Source organism: Lithobates pipiens, unplaced genomic scaffold (genome assembly GCF_037356315.1).
Source record: "Lithobates pipiens isolate NorthernLeopardFrog02 unplaced genomic scaffold, aLitPip1_a1.2 Scaffold_23, whole genome shotgun sequence".
NCBI classification, from domain to species: Eukaryota; Metazoa; Chordata; class Amphibia; order Anura; family Ranidae; genus Lithobates; species Lithobates pipiens.
The window spans coordinates 159752491-159771208 of record NW_027507785.1 but is presented as its reverse complement, the minus strand read 5'-3'; the positions used below and the strand labels follow the sequence as shown (position 1 = coordinate 159771208).

The following is an 18718-nucleotide window of genomic DNA, read 5'->3' as shown; positions in this document are numbered from 1 at the left end:
TCGCAGAGGGTGAGAGAGCCGGCGGGCTGGCTCTGTTGAGAGACAGCGGGTGGCTCGGCTCACTGACAGTATGTGAGCGGCTGCTGGCCAATCAGGGAGCCGGCAGGCGGGGGAGAAAAGAGATGACACCTCTCACCGCCAGGCGCCCGCCCTGCAGTTCCGCCCTCACTGTGCAGTGTGCAGGCAGCCGCGGCAGCAGAGAGATTTACTTCATCTCTCTGCTGCTTGACTGATAATCTGCTGCCTGGGACATGGCAAGTGACAATCCACATTGTGTGGCATGGGACGTGGCAAGTGACATCTGCATCTGGTGAAAGGTGATGTGGCAAGTGACAATCTGCAACGTGTGGCATGGGACGTGGCAAGTGACAATCTGCAATGTGTGGCATGGGACGTGGTAAGTGACAATCTGCATCTGGTGGCGTGACAATATGCATCTGGTGACAGGCGACGTGGCAAGTGACAATCCGCAACGTGTGGCAGGTGACACGCTCGGGGCTCCCACTGATTCTGCATTATGGTATTTTGAACCATTTAATTTTTTATAACAATGTAATAATAGTAATGTGCTTCAATCATCCTGACACCATAACAACCATGGCGCCGTGATGATTGAATCGCTAACACCAGCAATTTCCCTGATAAATTTACCCCCAAAAAACATATTTTCTGGAAGTGCCCCTCCCGAGACTAGGCTCTGGATCCACCCCTGCTGTAGACAATACCGTTTTGATTTATGATCCAGGTGCTCTTATATTACAATTGTCCAAATTTTTATGGAGTTTACATTTTTATTTTTATACTTCTTTTAATATTTATTGAGTATCATCAAGAAGAAATCGGTTTGAAGACATGCATTGGTGTTCTATCAATTATTAAAACCATTGATAGAACATTCTAACATTATTATTTTTTTTTGTGCTTTTATAGCGATTTAAAATTGGGACAATGACAACACTAACCTAATCGTATTAGATTAGGTTTTATTTTTTTAGTTTTTGTAATTATATTAATATAGTTGTAAATATGGATGGTGTGTTTATTTGTAATGTGTTTTATAATATGACTTCCCCCCCCCCCCCTTTTTAGATATGCCTAACTGCTTTATCAAAACCTGTGGTTATGGCACTGGTCATACACAAACCACACCAGATATTCAATTATATTAATTTCCCCAAAATCCAGATCAAATCTAACAGTGGTTAAGAAATGCTGGAATGCACAGCCCAATGGTTGAACAATTTATACCTTTGATACTGGAAGACAAGAGAGGAGACAGATTCCGAATATGTTTTATTTAAACTAGGATATCCATTTCTGGTTTGTGGTATCTAACAACCTTGTAAGTATAAAATCAAACATGAAAAAAGGTATAAATATTCTCATTCAGTTTACTATTTTTTTTTTTCTCATAACATTTTTAACATAATGTAAAAAAAATTATATAAAATAATTTAAATTGAATGTTACTCTAAGGCCAGTTCTGAGGCTTCATAAGCATTAGAATACATGAATTCGACATGAATCGTTGGGATCTGGAACAAAGCGTTTCGTACAGCATTAACAGCACAAGATGGGATGACTCTCCGGTTTCCCTTTCCCAAGTAGCCATAGATCCATGCAGTAAACGTTCTATAAGCTGTCTTCCGCAATCGTCTTAAAAATAAATAAATAAAAATTATTACAGTTGCATAACAAATAATTCACTATATATTGGAACTTTTAATTTGTTAAATTGTAGGTCTGCCTACCTTTTTCAGAAATCTAAAAGCCAGCAGATACAGACTACAGCTGTAGATTTTTAATATTAGGACACTCATCTATCAGGGAGTCTAGGAATGTCGCCACACCAGCTTATTTTTTTTTATTTTTTTTTATACACTGCCAACACATCACTCTTTTTATTTTTTTTATAGATTATCAGTAATATTGGATATTGCATTGGAATGCATTTTCTGCACTTGCACCATTTCCTATTCCCAAGACGTTCTGTTTCACCTTCCTCTTTATTTTCTGTTGATTGCAGCATGAAAATCTTTTGTAATGGATTACATGGAAACGCTGGATCTTTTCTGGCTCTGTATATTGTGACCATAGTTCCTCAAGCAACATTTGTCTCTGTAGCATTAACCAAAAAATATTTTCTTTACCTATTTATCCTTTATAGGTTAATAAATAAAATTAATTTTATTACGAATTTTCATTTAATATTTATTCTTGTTTGGCAAAAATGTATTTTAAAAGATAGATGTTTTTTATTTTTATTTAAATAAATAATGTTTGATAGTAATTCATCATGGTTCTTTTTTTATTTAATTTTATAATTACACATGTTACACTTCATGATACCTCAAGCTATTTCTAATAATGCTTACACTCTCCCATGTAGTTGCTAACAGAGGGGGTTTCTACTTCAATCTGAGGCAGTATTGCACCCTGCTTTAATAAAAAATGTTTTACATTAAAAGATATTTTCTACTTATCAAGAGCATTGTCAATTTTAAAATTCTTTATGGACACACACTTAGAGATTGCACTTGTAATGCCTACAGGAATGCCTTCAGAAAATAACCCCCCCTATCCAATTTCCTCCTCCTGTATTCTCACCTACCACATCCCTTAGATACCTACGCCAATAAAATGAGGGCTTTTTAAATCAAACCAACGAATTAACTGTCTTGCTTCCTTGACCAAACTTCACAGTCAACATTGGTACGAGAAATGGTCTGTCCAATAGGTTTGTCTCCCCCTTCCTCCTTTACATGCAACATTTCCATTGTCAAAGCGCAACACGGTTCAAGCATGCACATTGGGAAACTAGCTGTGAAGTTGCAAGGCTCCAATTGGAGTTATAGCTACACTTATCTGCCTTCCCACAACTGTTTTTGACAGGTACATATTTCCACTTCCATCTGTCATAGGCGAGGTTTGGTACGTCAAACGTTAGAACCTCCCTCCTTCTTTGCCCCCATGACATTTGGAGAGTGCATCATGATTTGCGCATGCACATTAGGGATATGACCATGAATCCCAATGGATTCAATGCCAGTTTCTGATACTGGTCATGGTGGCGGCAGCTACCAACAGCTGATCTGAAAAGACATCGCAGCCTCACTGGACAGGTAAGTGTCCATAGATTAAAAGTCACCAGCTACTGTATTTGTAGCTGTGGATTTTACATTTATTTTTTAGCACACACTGAAAAAAAACATTAAAAGAAAATTGTGGTGTTTTTTTTGTACGTTATACTTACCAAGGTGGATGCAGCATGTGACCGATGCTGCATCTGTCCACCGGCGCCTTGCACTGAGAATAGAGCAATCAAACATCGCCAAAGGGGGATCCGTGAGAACCGAGCCAATTGTAGAGCTGCTGCCTGTCACTCAGCGGCTCTCCACTGAGATGGCTCGCAGTCCAAGCACCTGGCACATCCAGACTTCCAGAGTCGGGATAACATGGTGCCTGGACTGATCTGTGTGATGTCAGCAGAGAGCGGACTTCAGCTGAAAACGGGAGAAGCCCAGCCAAACGAGCTCATGCATGACTACAATAAGAAGTACAGACATGTAACTTTTACATTATAAACATTGTAAGTTTGTTTTTGAAATTTAAAAAGTAACTTACCATTATTTTTTATCAGTAAGATCTGTTAGCTGTAAGAATAAAAAAAAAATATTATATCACAAAAAATTATAAATTAGGTTAAATGAGAAATAACTAAAATTATATTTTGTATAGTTAGTAAAGAAAAAATGTATATATGAACACACATAATATGTATAGTAACGCACATATAATGAAACAAAAAGTGTTTGTGTATAGGTATATATAAATACATACATACTGGACACTTTATTATGTACAGCTTTCACAGCACGTTTTTGAGTGTAGAACTGGAAGGAGCCATCAGAAGATGAGAACACTGCAGCCATAAAGGGATGGACATGGTCAGCAACAATACTCAGGTAGGCCGTGGTGTTTAAATAATACTCAATTGGTACTAAGGGGTCCAAAGTGTGGCAAGGAAAATATCCCCCCACCATTACAGCCAGGGCCGATGCTACCACTAGGCGGAGTAGGCAGTCGCCTAGGGCGCACTACCCCCCAGGGCGCAGCCACGGCCTCTGTATGCCTCCAATCCCCCAATGTCTTCACAGAGTAAAAGCTCACAGCAGTGTGTGTGTGTGTGTGTGTGTGTGTGTGTGTGGAGGAGGGGCGGGGCTCGGTGGAGATCAGAGCATCAAGAGGTGCAGCATCTGTTAGCCGACCTCCCGACCAGCGAGGACACCAGAGCAACACCGCCCAGTGTTGAGGAGAGCCCCGGATGTAATGGTCGATGAAGCAGAGGTAAGGAGGAGGGAGTAGTGATGGACGAACTTCCGACGGGACGTTTCGCGAACGCGAAACGCGAACGGACACAAACGTTCGCGAAAACGACCGTTCGCCGCGGGCTCCATTGACTTCAATGGGAGGCGAATTTCGCAAACCTTTAGGTCGAATTTGCGGCCACGGGGTAATTATTAGGGGGTAGCACGTAGTCCCACCACCTGGACAATAGCATAATACATGTATGAGGTGAATTTGGGATCGATAACTACAAGCATTTTTTTTTTATTTGGGAAATTGTTCTGACAATTCAGGACTATGGAGCTAATGAAGGCAATGGAGGAGAGGGAAGGTCAGGGACCAGGGTAGGCAAACAAGAGGGTGCAGGAGATACAGAGCACTGACAGCAGCACCGTAATACAGAGCACTGACATCAGCACCGTGACATACAGCGCTGACAGCAGCTCCGTGACATACAGCGCTGACAGCAGCTCCGTGACATACAGCGCTGACAGCAGCTCCGTGACATACAGCGCTGACAGCAGCTCCGTGACATACAGCGCTGACAGCAGCTCCGTGACATACAGCGCTGACAGCAGCACCGTGACATACAGCGCTGACAGCAGCTCCGTGACATACAGCGCTGACAGCAGCTCCGTGACATACAGCGCTGACAGCAGCTCCGTGACATACAGCACTGACAGCAGCTCCGTGACATACAGCGCTGACAGCAGCTCCGTGACATACAGCGCTGACAGCAGCACCGTGACATACAGCGCTGACAGCAGCTCCGTGACATACAGCGCTGACAGCAGCTCCGTGACATACAGCGCTGACAGCAGCTCCGTGACATACAGCGCTGACAGCAGCTCCGTGACATACAGCGCTGACAGCAGCTCCGTGACATACAGCGCTGACAGCAGCTCCGTGACATACAGCGCTGACAGCAGCTCCGTGACATACAGCGCTGACAGCAGCTCCGTGACATACAGCGCTGACAGCAGCTCCGTGACATACAGCGCTGACAGCAGCACCGTAAGCAGCCCCAGGAGGAAGTCAGCACAGCACAGGGATGGTGTGATCCCCTCATAATAAGAACCCCCAGGAGGAAGTCAGCACAGCACAGGGATGGTGGGAGCCCCTCATAATAAGAACACCCAGGAGGAAGTCAGCACAGCACAGGGATGGTGGGAACCCCTCATAATAAGCAGCCCCAGTAGAAATATGACACCGCTCAACCTCTTCAAAGAGGAGGGTAGGGGCATATAGTACGGTGTGCTTTTTTGGGTCAGGGAAGTGAGCCAAATGAATTAAGAAGGTCTGTGTGCTTGATTCCAAAAATTGTTTATAGACATATACATGGTCTACTGATCACATGTGTTGAATTCCTCCGAGATCCATGCCTCATTCATTTTTAGAAATGTGAGGTAGTTAACACTGTGGTGAGCTAGGCGAGTACGCTTATCGGTCACAATCCCCCCTGCTGCGCTGAACGTCCTTTCGGACAGGACACTGGATGAGGGGCAAGCCAACAGTTCGATTGCAAATTGGGCAAGCTCTGGCCAGAGGTCAAGCCTGCCCACCCAGTAGTCTAGGGGTTCATCACTCCTCAGAGCGTCCACATCGGCCGTTAACCCAATGTAGTCGGACACCTGACGGTCTAGGCGTTCCCTGATGCTGGATCCGGATGACACCTGTCGATGGGTCGGCTGAAAGAATGACCTCATATCCGAAGTCACCAACACATCTTCAAACCGGCCTCTTCTTGCAGGCGCTGTTGGATTGGTACCCGCAAATCCTTCTCTGGGAGTGGGAATTGCTCCTCTGCCAGCGCACGCAAAAGCAGAATGCAGCATTTCTCGAAGCAAGGCCTGGAAGTGCTGCATTCTGACAGCCCTCTGCGACGGCGGTAACATTTCCGCCATTTTGTGTTTGTACCGGGGGTCTAAGTACGTTGCCACCCAGTACTGGTCCTTGACCCTCATGCTTTTTATACGGGGGTCCCTATTAAAACACTGGAGCATGAAGGCCCCCATTTGCACTAAAGTGGAAGCGGTGTGGTGGCCTGGCTCCTGCTCATCATCCAGGATAATGTCGTCCTCTTCATTCTCCTCTCCCCATCCTCGCACAACAGGGATCCCAGAAAGGTTTAAAGCATGCTCTTCTTGCTCCTGCTCATCCGCCCCGGCACCATCCTCCTCTGACTCCTCATCAGACTCCTGTTGTTGACTTGTCTCAGATAGAGTAGCCCCCCCTGGGAATTCATCCAGCATTGCGACTTCCTCATCTTCCCGCTCCTGCTCCTCCACAGCCTGATCAATGACACGACGCAATGCACGCTCCAGAAAGAAGGCATAAGGTACCATGTCACTGATGGCGCCATGGCTGCGACTGACCAGTTTGGTGATCTCCTCAAATGGCCGCAGAAGTCTGCATGTGTCGCGCATGAGCAGCCACTGGCGCGGTGAAAAAAAACCCAGCTCCCCAGAACCGTTTCTTTCGCAGAGTTCATACAGGTAGACGTTAACTGCACGTTTCTGCTGGAGCAGCCTATCAAGCATATAGAAGGTTGAGTTCCATCGCGTCGGGCAATCGCAAATAAGACGTCTGACCGGCAGATGGTGTCGCCGCTGAATGTCAGCAAGGCGAGCCATGGCCGTGTAAGATCTTCTGAAATGGGCCGAGATTTTCCTTGCCTGCCGCAAGATGTCCTGGACCCCAGGGTATTTGACAAGGAATCGCTGCACGACCAAGTTTAAGACGTGTGCCATGCACGGCACGTGCGTGATTTTGCCCTGTTTCAATGCGCTAAGCAGATTGGCACCGTTGTCACACACCACTTTACCAACTGTCAAATTGAGCGGTGTTAGCCACTCATCTGCCTGTGAACGCAAAGCTGAAAGGAGTGCCGGGCCAGTGTGGCTCTTTGCTTCCAGGCACAACAGACGCAGCACGGCATGGCAACGTCTCACCTGGCATGTGGAATAGGTTCTGGGGAGCTTGGGCGGTGCAGTGGAAGAGACGCTAGCAGCGGAAAAGGAGGAGGCAGCTGAGGAGGAGAGGGAGGAGGATGGAGTAGGAGGAGGAGAAGAAGAGTCAGGCCTGCATGCAATCCGTGGCGGTAAAACCAAATCTACACGGGTGCCACGGGTTACATGCTTGACGGCCGTCAGAAGGTTCACCCAGTGGGCAGTAAAACTGATATACCTTCCCTGCCCGTGTTTGCTAGACCACGTGTCTGTGGTCAGATGTATCTTGGCACCGACACTGTGTGCCAGAGATACATTCACTTGCCGCTGAACATGGCCATATAGCTCTGGGATGCCCTTCTCTGAGAAATACTTCCTTCCTGGGACCTTCCATTGTGGTGTTCCAATGGCCACAAATTTGCGAAAGGCCTCCGAGTCCACCAGTTTATATGGCAGTAGTTGGCGGGCTATGAGTTCTGACAAGCCAGCCGCCAACCGTTGGGCAAGAGGGTTATCCGGCGTCATCATTTTTTTACGCTCAAACATTAGGCCCACGGAAGCCTGCCTTTTTGCAGAAAAATGTGAGCTTGGCGTGATGGAAGGTGGAGTGGAGGACAATTGTGAGGAGAGAGGAGAAGGAGAAGTAGAAGACGAGGCTGGACGGTGAGAGCCTGCAGTGTGGCTTTGTGTGTTCCGTTGCTCCCACTGGGCTCGGTGATGGCTGCTCATGTGCCTTCTTAAGGCGGTCGTCCCTAGGTGAGTATTGGGCTTACCGCGACTAACGCGTTGACTGCAAAGATTGCAGATGGCAACGCTATTGTCAGCAGCGGACACGTTAAAAAAAGCCCACACTGCGGAGCCATGTGCCGGTGTCCTGGGAGCGCCAGATGTGACCGTACATGGTCGATGACTCGCTCCTGATACATTTGCAGTCTGCTTTGTCCCTGCTGTGCAATGTAAGTCATTGCTGCTTCTCCTCCCTATCTGCTGGTCCATATCTCCCTCTGAACTCCCCTCCTCTTCCTCTCTTGTGGGCACCCACGTGACATCACTAGACACGTCATCATCAACGTCACCTTCCCCACCGCTATAAGTAGAGTAGGCAGCAACACCGGGGACCAACCTCCTCCTTGGGCTGATCTGGGTACTGGCGTCAGACTGCTGAGTAGCGCTTGTTGCTACCTCCTCTTCCTGATCCAATACCAAGAGTGGCTGCGCATCAGAAATGTCCTCTTGATATGGATCGGAAAATAATTCCAGTGACTCAAGCGGAAGGTATGTGGTGGTGGTGGTGGTGGTCGTGTTGTTGGTGGTAGTGTCTTTGGGGGTGCACATAGCAGAGAGTGAAGAAGAGGGTGCAGATCGAGAGGATGAGGAGGGTGCAGAAGAGTAAGGCTGAGCGAGCCACTCAACCAAGTCTGGTGCATCCTTTAAAGTAATTGAACGCACCTTCTGCAACTTCCCACTTTGGCTCAAGCCTGTTGCTCCTGCCCTACCCCTACCACCCCTGCGGAAGGGCCTGCCTCTTCCTCTGCATGTCATTTTTTAAATGACCCTGTGACAAAACTCTTAGTCCCTATACCGCTGAAGGACTGCTGCAGTATAGGTGAGCGGTCAGCAGTGGTGCACGTCAACCCTATCTATTGTGGACCTATAGCGGTCCTTACAGAACAGCAGACTGTACCGCACTCAAGCCTATGTACCGTAGCACCCTATACCAAGTTACCAGTCCTTATAAGAACTTTTGTGGACCAAGCAGGTTGTGTATTAGTGTTTAGCAGACTGTACGTCAGTCCCTATACCGCTGAAGGACTGCTGCAGTATAGGGCAGCGGTCAGCAGTGGTGCACGTCAACCCTATCTATTGTGGACCGATAGCGGTCCTTACAGAACAGCAGACTGTACCGCACTCAAGCCTATGTACCGTAGCACCCTATACCAAGTTACCAGTCCTTATAAGAACTTTTGTGGACCAAGCAGGTTGTGTATTAGTGTTTAGCAGACTGTACGTCAGTCCCTATACCGCTGAAGGACTGCTGCAGTATAGGGCAGCGGTCAGCAGTGGTGCACGTCAACCCTATCTATTGTGGACCGATAGCGGTCCTTACAGAACAGCAGACTGTACCGCACTCAAGCCTATGTACCGTAGCACCCTATACCAAGTTACCAGTCCTTATAAGAACTTTTGTGGAACAAGCAGGTTGTGTGTTAGTGATTAGCAGACTGTACGTCAGTCCCTATACCAATGAAGGACTGCTGCAGTATAGGGCAGCGGTCAGCAGTAGTGCACGGCAACCCTATGTATTGTGGACCGATAGCGGTCCTTACAGAACAGCAGACTGTACTGCACTCAGGCCTATGTACCGTAGCACCCTATACCAAGTTACCAGTCCTTATAAGAACTTTTGTGGACCAAGCAGGTTGTGTGTTAGTGTTTAGCAGACTGTGCGTCAGTCCCTATACCGCTGAAGGACTGCTGCAGTATAGGGCAGCGGTCAGCAGTAGTGCACGGCAACCCTATGTATTGTGGACCGATAGCGGTCCTTACAGAACAGCAGACTGTAACGCACTCAGGCCTATGTACCGTAGCACCCTATACCAAGTTACCAGTCCTTATAAGAACTTTTGTGGACCAAGCAGGTTGTGTGTTAGTGATTAGCAGACTGTACGTCAGTCCCTATACCAATGAAGGACTGCTGCAGTATAGGGCAGCGGTCAGCAGTAGTGCACGGCAACCCTATGTATTGTGGACCGATAGCGGTCCTTACAGAACAGCAGACTGTAACGCACTCAGGCCTATGTACCGTAGCACCCTATACCAAGTTACCAGTCCTTATAAGAACTTTTGTGGACCAAGCAGGTTGTGTATTAGTGTTTAGCAGACTGTGCGTCAGTCCCTATACCGCTGAAGGACTGCTGCAGTATAGGGCAGCGGTCAGCAGTAGTGCACGGCAACCCTATCTATTGTGGACCGATAGCGGTCCTTACAGAACAGCAGACTGTACCGCACCCAAGCCTATGTACCGTAGCACCCTAGACAGACCAAGTTACCAGTCCTGATAAAGAGCTTTGTGGAACAAGTGAGTTGTGAATGATTAGCAGACTGCAGCAGAAGGGCAGCAGTCAAGTATAATATTCTTTCTATATTTGGAAGAAAGAATATTATACGTGTACAAGCCTATTACCGTACCACTGATACCAGTCCTGAAAAGAACCTTTGTGGAACTAATAGTAACAGCAAGTCTTTAAAATTATCCTCACTGCCTGACACACTGCTTCCTGCCTGTCCCTATACAAATTGGCAAAAAAGAGTAGGCTGGAACGATTAGCTGGAACAGCTCTTTTGTGGACCTGATAGTAACAGCTAATGATGATGATGATGATGATGATGAAGAAAGACTAATCTGGCTGAGCTGTCCCTAAAATAGCAGCATACAGCGCTCTGTCCCTTTATCTAAACTGACAAAAGAAACTCAGGCTGCTGACCTAACACCTATACCAGTCCTGAAAAGAACTTTTGTGTACCAAATAGCTAGCGTTTTCTCTGTCCCTACTCCACACAGGATCCTTTCCCTACAGTGACAGAAGAAAGAATGTAAAATGGCCACCGGATCGGGTGTATTTATAGGTTAGGGGGAATGTCCAAGTGTCCATGAGCTGTCATGTCTCAATTGGTTGTCCTGTAACACATGATAAACGTGTCACGAAAGGTTAAAGTTCTTGTATACATTAAACACGTAAGTCCGCCGGGGCGAACGACGGAAAAAGGCGTTCGAACCCGCGGACGGCGAAAGTCGGAAATTCGCCGCGAAACGACCGCCGGGCGAACCGTTCGGCCATCACTAGGAGGGAGGATCCTCACTATCTACAGCGAGCTGTGGGGGGGTGAGTAATAAAGGAAATAAGAAGTCAGCTAGGTAGGTCAGTATGTGTGTGTGTGTGTGTGTTTGTAATGGTCAGGTAGGTAGGTCAGTGTGTGTGTGTGCAATGGTCAGGTAGGTGGGTCAGTGTGGGTCAGGTAGGTGGGTCATTGTATGTGTAATGGTCAGGTAGGTGGGTCAGTGTATGTGTGTGTGTAATGGTCAGGTAGGTGGGTCAGTGTGTGGGTCAGGTAGGTGGGTCATTGTATGTGTAATGGTCAGGTAGGTGGGTCAGTGTGTGTGTGTGTGTGTGTGTGTGTGTGTGTGTGTGTGTGTGTAATGGTCAGGTAGGTCAGTGTATGTGTGTGTGTGTCAGGTAGGTGGGTCAGTGTATATGTAATGGTCAGGTAGGTCAATGTATGTGTCAGGTTGGTGGGTCAGTGTATGTGTCAGGTGGGTGGGTCAGTGTGTGTGTGTAATGGTCAGGTAGGTCAGTGTATGTGTGTGTGTGTGTGTCAGGTAGGTGGGTCAGTGTATGTGCAATGGTCAGGTAGGTGGGTCAGTGTGTGTGTGTGTAATGGTCAGGTAGGTCAGTGTATGTGTGTGTGTGTCAGGTAGGTGGGTCAGTGTATGTGTAATGGTCAGGTAGGTCAATGTATGTGTCAGGTTGGTGGGTCAGTGTGTGTAATGGTCAAGTAGGTAGGTCAGTGCTTGTGTGTGTAATGGTCAGGTAGGTCAGTGTATGTGTCAGGTAGGTCAGTTTGTGTGTGTAATGGTCAGGTAGATCAGTGTATGTGTCAGGTAAGTGGGTCAGTGTGTGTGTGTGTGTGTAATGGTCAGGTAGGTGGGTCAGTGTATGTGTCTGGTAGGTGGGTCAGTGTGTGTGTGTGTGTAATGGTCAGGTAGGTCAGTGTATGTGTCAGGTAGGTGGTTCAGTGTGTGTGTAATGGTCAGGCGGGTCACATATTGCAAAGGCAGTGGAGCCATGGGACAGCGCCTAGAGGCGATTCAGTTCGCATTGTGCGCTATATAAGTATTTCATTCATTCATTCATTCAATGGGAAGGGGGGGGGGCAAAATGAGGTTTCGCCTAGGGTGTCAAAAATTCTTGCACCAGCCCTGATTACACCCCCACCACCAGCCTGAACCGGTGATACAAGGCAGGATGGATTGATTCATGCTTTCATTTTTTTTTAATGCAAATTTAAAACCCTATCTGAATCCTATCTGAATGTTACAACAGAAAATGAGACTCATCGGACCAGTCAACATTTTTTCAATCTTCTATTGACCAAATTTGGTGAATCTGTGACAATTGTAGCCTCAATATCATCATGTACTTAGATGACTGGAGTGGCACCCAGTGTGGTTTTCTGCTGCTGTAGCCCATCTGCTTGAAGTTTCAATGTGTTGAGCATAAAGAGATGGTATTCTGCATACCTTGGTTGTAAATAGTGGTTATTTGAGTAAATGTTGCCTTTCTAAAATCTGTACCATTAAAAACTCTGAATTCACATATGAAGTAGGGATTTTAACACACACATAACAAATGGTCCATAATGGAGACACACGCACCACACCCCCATATCCATGCCCCTATATCTACATGCAGGTTGATGGATGCATGGATTACAACGTGGGGTTGTTTATTTTTGTAAGCATTTGATTAGCGCCCAAAGGCTCTAATAGGCTTCAAGAAAGGGTGACCATGGCGCAGAGAGCACCGTGCTCAAAGCCCACCCACTTGTGTGACATTAGCAAATTTAAACTTGTTATTGTGACACTAATTTCCTCTTAGTCAATCATGGGAAAAGGGTCCTGAGACACAACTGGGTGGGAGTCCTACCTAAAACCCGATTGGCCGCGATAATAAGCAAACGCCAGGACTTGGTGGAGATGCAAGGGTAAGCAACCGTAGCCATGACATGGATGGGGTAAGTGTGGGACTGGCAGGCAGCAATGGGCGAGCAAAGTGGCGATCGAACAATGCATATATTAATTTTGTTGCTGCGATTCATTTTTTTTTTTTTCTGAAAAGCTGTACAGAAAAAAAGTAGCCGCTGGGTGTAGATATACATATACACACACATATATATATATAGAGAGAGAGAGCGAGAGAGAGAGAGAGAGAGAGAGAAACACACACACATACACACATATATATATATAGAGAGAGAGAGAAACACACACACACACATATATATATATATATATATATATATATATATATATATACACACACACATAAGATACATGTATAACATGAGATATATCTATATACATACACACACATAACAAGATATATATCTCTTGTTATGTAGATATATCTGCACAGAAGCAAATGATTTAGTTTACAATTAGTATATTTTTAAGCCTCTTACCTTTTGCTGCTGGTGTCTGTTGTTATAAATGCAGTATATTTCCTGGTTCCTGGAGGCGAGGAGGGGTTTGCATAGCTATGGGGCGGCAACTTCCTCTGGCACTGCCGTTGCTATGGAAACCTGACCTGAAACCTATTTCACCGCTTGTGCAGCACTGAGCATGTGCGAGATTTGCAAGGCTGAGATCCAGGAAGAAATACAGTCTGGCTTCAGATGCCCACACCTAAGATGGCCACGGTCTGCTGCAAGTTTATAAAGTTACAAAATGCTATAATAACCTAACAAAACGGACTTTTGATTACAGACTAACTTTACTAGAATGCTTTAACCACTTGCTTACTGGGCACTTAAACACCCTTCCTGACCAGACCAATTTTCAGCTTTTGGTGCTCTCACACTTTGAATGACAATTACTCAGTCATGCAACACTGTACCCAAATGAATTTTGTGTCCTTTTTTTCCCACAAATAGAGCTTTCTTTTGGTGGTATTTGATCACCTCTGGGGTTTTTATTTTTTGCGCTATAAATGAAAAAAGACCGAAAATGTTGAAAAAAAACGCATATTTCTTTGTTTCTGTGACAGAATTATGCAAATTATTAATTTTTCTTCATAAATTTTGGCCACAATTTATACTGCTACATATCTTTGGTAAAAATAACCCAAATTAGTGGATATTATTTGGTCTTTGTGAAAGTTAGAGAGTCTACAAGCTGTGGTGCGAATCGCACAAAATTGATCACACCTGATGTACTGGTGGCCTATCTCATTTCTTGCGACCCAAACAAGTCAGGAAAGTACAAATACCCCCCAAATGACCTTTTTTGAAAGTAGACATTCCAAGGTATTTACTAAAGCCGCGTACACACGGGGCGGACTGTCTGGCCAACTTAGTCCGTCAGACAATCCGACGGACAGTCCATCATACTTTCAAATGAACGGACTTGACCACACACACACCACTTTTTGAGCGGACTAATACGGCGTACTAAGTCCGCCATACTATCCGCCCTACTTTTGAAATGAACGGACTCACCCACACACGCGGAGGAAAGTCCGCTCATTTCGAGCGCGTCTCCAGGTAGGCGGGGCCCGCGAAGGAGACGTCGCTGACCCCGCCGCCTGGAATGGACTTAAAGGGGAACCCCAACGCCGAAAAAAATCGGCGTGGGGTCCCCCCCAAGTCCACAACAGACCCTTGTCCGAGCACGCTGCCCGGCCAGCCAGGAAAGGGGGGCGAGCAAGCGCCCCCCCTCCTGAGCCGTACCAGGCCGCGTGCCCTCAACATGGGGGGGTGCCTTGGGGAAGGGGGGGGCCGCGCGGCCCCCCCACCCCAAAGCACCTTGTCCCCATGTTGATGAGGACAAGGGCCTCTTCCCGACAACCCTGGCCGTTGGTTTCGGGGTCTACGGGCGGGGGGCTTATCGGAATCCGGGAGCCCCCTTTAATAAGGGGGCCCCCGGATACCGGCCCCCCACCCTATGTGAATGAGTATGGGGTACAATGTACCCCTACCAATTCACCTGTAAAATAAAAGTACAAAAAAAACACAACACACGAGATAAAATACTTTATTGCACAGCTCCGGGGGTCTTCCGTCTTCGGGGGTCTTCTCGCCGGACTCCTCCGCTATCTTCTTGTAGCTCTTTTGCTAGCGGAGGAGTCCGGCTTTCTTCCTCGCCGCCGGCCTCTTCTCCCGACTTCGGGGGTCTTGTCCCCCTCTTCGGTTCTTCTGCCGGGCCACCGCGCCTTCTTATAGCTCTTTTACAGGCGGTGGCCCGGTCTTCTGTCACCGCCGTCGCCGCCGCCTTCCGTTCTTCTTCTTCTTCTTCTTCTTCTTCTCCAGGAGATGTTGCCTCGACGATCTCTCCGGCCGGAATGCCAGGGACGCGCTGCGCTGCCACTTATATAGGGACAATGGGGCGGTGTCACATGGCTTTATGTCACATGGGTTGGTCACATGGGTTGATGTCACATGGGGACTATGACATCGTAAGGGGGCGGGGTCACCATGTGACACCAACCCATGTGACATAAAGCCATGTGACACCGCCCCTTGTCCCTATATAAGTGGCCGCGCAGTGCGTCCCTGGCATTCTGGCCGGAGATGAGACTTTTACACAGCCTGGCCACATACAGAGGCCCAATATTGAAATAGCACCATCAGGCGTTCTAGGAGCATAAATTACACATCTTATTTCTCAACCACCTATTACAGTTTTGAAGGCCCTGGAGCACCAGGACAATGGAAATGCCCACAAAGTGACCCCACGTGGCACTGACGACACGTGGCACTGACAGATGGCACTGGAGGCAGATGGCACTGGAGGCAGATGGGGCTGACAGATGGGGCTGACAGATGGGGCTGGCAGATGGGGCTGACAGATGGGGCTGGCAGATGGGGCTGGCAGATGGGGCTGGCAGATGGGGCTGACAGATGGCACTGGGGCTGGCACTGGCAGATGGCACTGGCAGATGGTGCTGGCTATTTGCTCTGGCTAATTTCTCTGGCAAATGGGGCTGGCAGATGGCACTGGCGCTGGCAGGTGGCACTGGCGCTGGCAGGTGGCACTGGCAGGTGGCACTGGCGCTGACGGCACTGGGGCTGACGGATGGCGCTGGCAGGTGGCACTGGCAGGTGGCACTGGCAGGTGGCAGGTGGCGCTGGCAGGTGGCACTGGCACATGGCACTGGCACGTGGCACTGGCGGCACTGGGGCTGACGGCACTGGGGCTGACGGCACTGGCGCTGGCAGGTGGCACTGGTGCTGGCAGGTGGCACTGCCAGGTGGCAGGTGGCACTGGCAGGTGGCACTGGCGGCACTGGCGGCACTGGTGGTGGCAAGTGGCACTGGCAGGTGGCACTGGCGGCACTGGGGCTGACGGATGGCACTGGCAGGTGGCACTGGTGCTGGCAGGTGGCACTGGCACCTGCGTGTAACCATGCGCCTATTCGTAACCCCGCGCACCCGCGTGCGCCCGTTCGTACCATCGCGCACCCGCGTGCGCCCGTTCGTACCATCGCGCATCCGCGTGCGCCCGTTCGCACCAACGCGCGCCCATGGATACTGGTTAGTTCTTAACGTGGGGCAGGTCTCCCATATGCCACTGGATTCCGGGGACGACCATGACAGTGATTGATGAAGTAAAAACTAAAAGTATGTCCCTTTTTCATACACAGACCTGAGCCAGGACAAGGCTCTGAAAAGTGGAGGACAGGAGGAGGCAGGGGTAAGTGGCAGCCAGGAGGTGGCAGGGCCCTGTAGCTTCACCCAATCCCAGGTGCCTCTCCTCCGCCTTCTAACAAAAAGGGCCAGGAAGGGGAGTAACCTGGAGGAGGCAGCACTGGGCCTCATTGAGGATGCTAATGCGGCCCTGAAAAGCCCCCCTGACACAGAAGAGGCCTATGGCTGCTATGCAGCTGCTAAATTGAAGCAAATGGAGGAGGGCCAACGCCTCAGGTGTGAGAAATTAGTTTTTGAGGCCATTCAGAAGGGGTTTAGTGGGCAAATAAGTGATAACATGCACTTGTGTGCTCACCCATCCTGCTCCTCCTCCTCCTTATACAAGTCCACCTCCAGAGTCACAGCTTCCAAGGAAGGCTGTAAGGAAGGCTGCAAGGAAGACAAGAAAGTGATGGCCTGGGTTCAGATACAGGCTGTTGTAGTACCACAGCCTGGGGACATATATGTCATCTGCTGCTGTTCATGATCACTGGGAGTCTGAGACCAGATTGTGCTCCCCATTATATGGAATTCTCAAGCTACCAATTTTATTTACCAAATAGTTGATGTGTGCCCTGGGGTAGAAAGGCTTTGCAAATTCCAGCAGTTTCTGCAGCATCGCCTTCTTTATTTTGTTATCAGCCAGAATAAATGGAGATTTTTTTTTCGGAATTTGTTTTTGCAAGTAGACAGGTACATTTCAAAAATACAATGTCAAATTAAGGGACACCAACCAACCTCCTTGAGCTTTAAAAATACAAGATAATGTTGTTGTGTAAACTTGACACAAAAAAAAAAAATGGAGATGACTAGAAAATAATTTAAAAATATTCCCCAAAAAATAGGATTTTTTGTACTCACCATAAAATCCTTTTCTCTGTAGTTCACCAACTGACACAGCTCCTTTCTTATACCATTGGGTTGTTACGCCACCTTCAGGAGAGGACTAGGCAGAACATGTTATGTTATAGTAAAACTACAACTTTCCAGTTCTGCCCAAGGGGCGGTCCCTTAGGTAACAACCCTCAGCCAGCTGCTGCAGCCTCAGTACATCAACAAGCAGTATAACGTAGACAAAAATAGGAGGGGAGGGTGCTGTGTCAGTCGGTGAAATACAGAGAAAAGGATTTTACGGCGAGTACAAAAAATCCTATTTTCCCTTACGTTCACAGACTGACACAGCTCCTTTCTTAGACCATTGGGACGTCCCCAAGCAGTGCCAAACGAGGGATGGGAAAACAGCATAAAAACTTCACCCACCATGGCATGTAGGAACTAGCATAAAAACTTTACCCACAAAAACAACAGTGTATGGGAAAAAAAATCAGGAACTTTTTTTATCCACAAAATAAACAGAGTACTCCTCAATCTGAGAGTCACTACCTCCAAACCACCTCACAACTTGTGGTAACAAATGCAACAGTGCATTTCTAAAAAGGTACAGTGTTTTTACCAAAAAATAGGGGAAAAAAAAATGTAAGTGCAATTGCAATTACACGGCCGCCTGCAAAACTTTGCAGCCAAAACAGACAGAATTGTAGAGTTTTGTAAAAGTGTGGACAGACGACCAAGTCGCCACTTTACACACTTGAGCGACAGACGCTTGATGTTGGAAGGCCCAAGATGTTCCAATTACCCTAGTGGAGTGGGCCGTGACTAGAAAGGGGGGCACCTGCCCCTTCAAGGCATAGGCCTGTAATACAATCTGTCTGATCCACCTGGAAATGGTGGCCGACGAGACCACCATGCCTTTTTTCAGACCAGCCACCGAAACAAACAAGGAGTGTGACTTCCGAAAGGGAGCTGTAGCAGACAAATACACCCTCAGAGCCTGAGCCACGTCCAGGGAATGGAGGGTCACCTCTTTAGGATGTGTCGGTTTGGGACACAGAGATGGTAACACAATGTCTTCATTGATGTGGAATGCCGAAACCACCTTCGGCAGAAAAGAAGGTTGCGGA

The 18718-nt window shown here is 47.7% G+C and overlaps 1 long non-coding RNA gene across 1 annotated transcript; it reads right to left on the bottom strand.

The window, feature by feature from the left end:
* Nucleotides 1-1398: 1398 nt before the first annotated feature.
* On the bottom strand, nt 1399-13603 carry LOC143927000 (uncharacterized). The gene is made up of 3 exons (XR_013262194.1): nt 13536-13603; nt 3625-3653; nt 1399-1656 (listed from the first exon to the last, which is right to left on the bottom strand). It is a non-coding gene; the product is annotated as an uncharacterized LOC143927000 (long non-coding RNA).
* Nucleotides 13604-18718: the final 5115 nt, after the last annotated feature.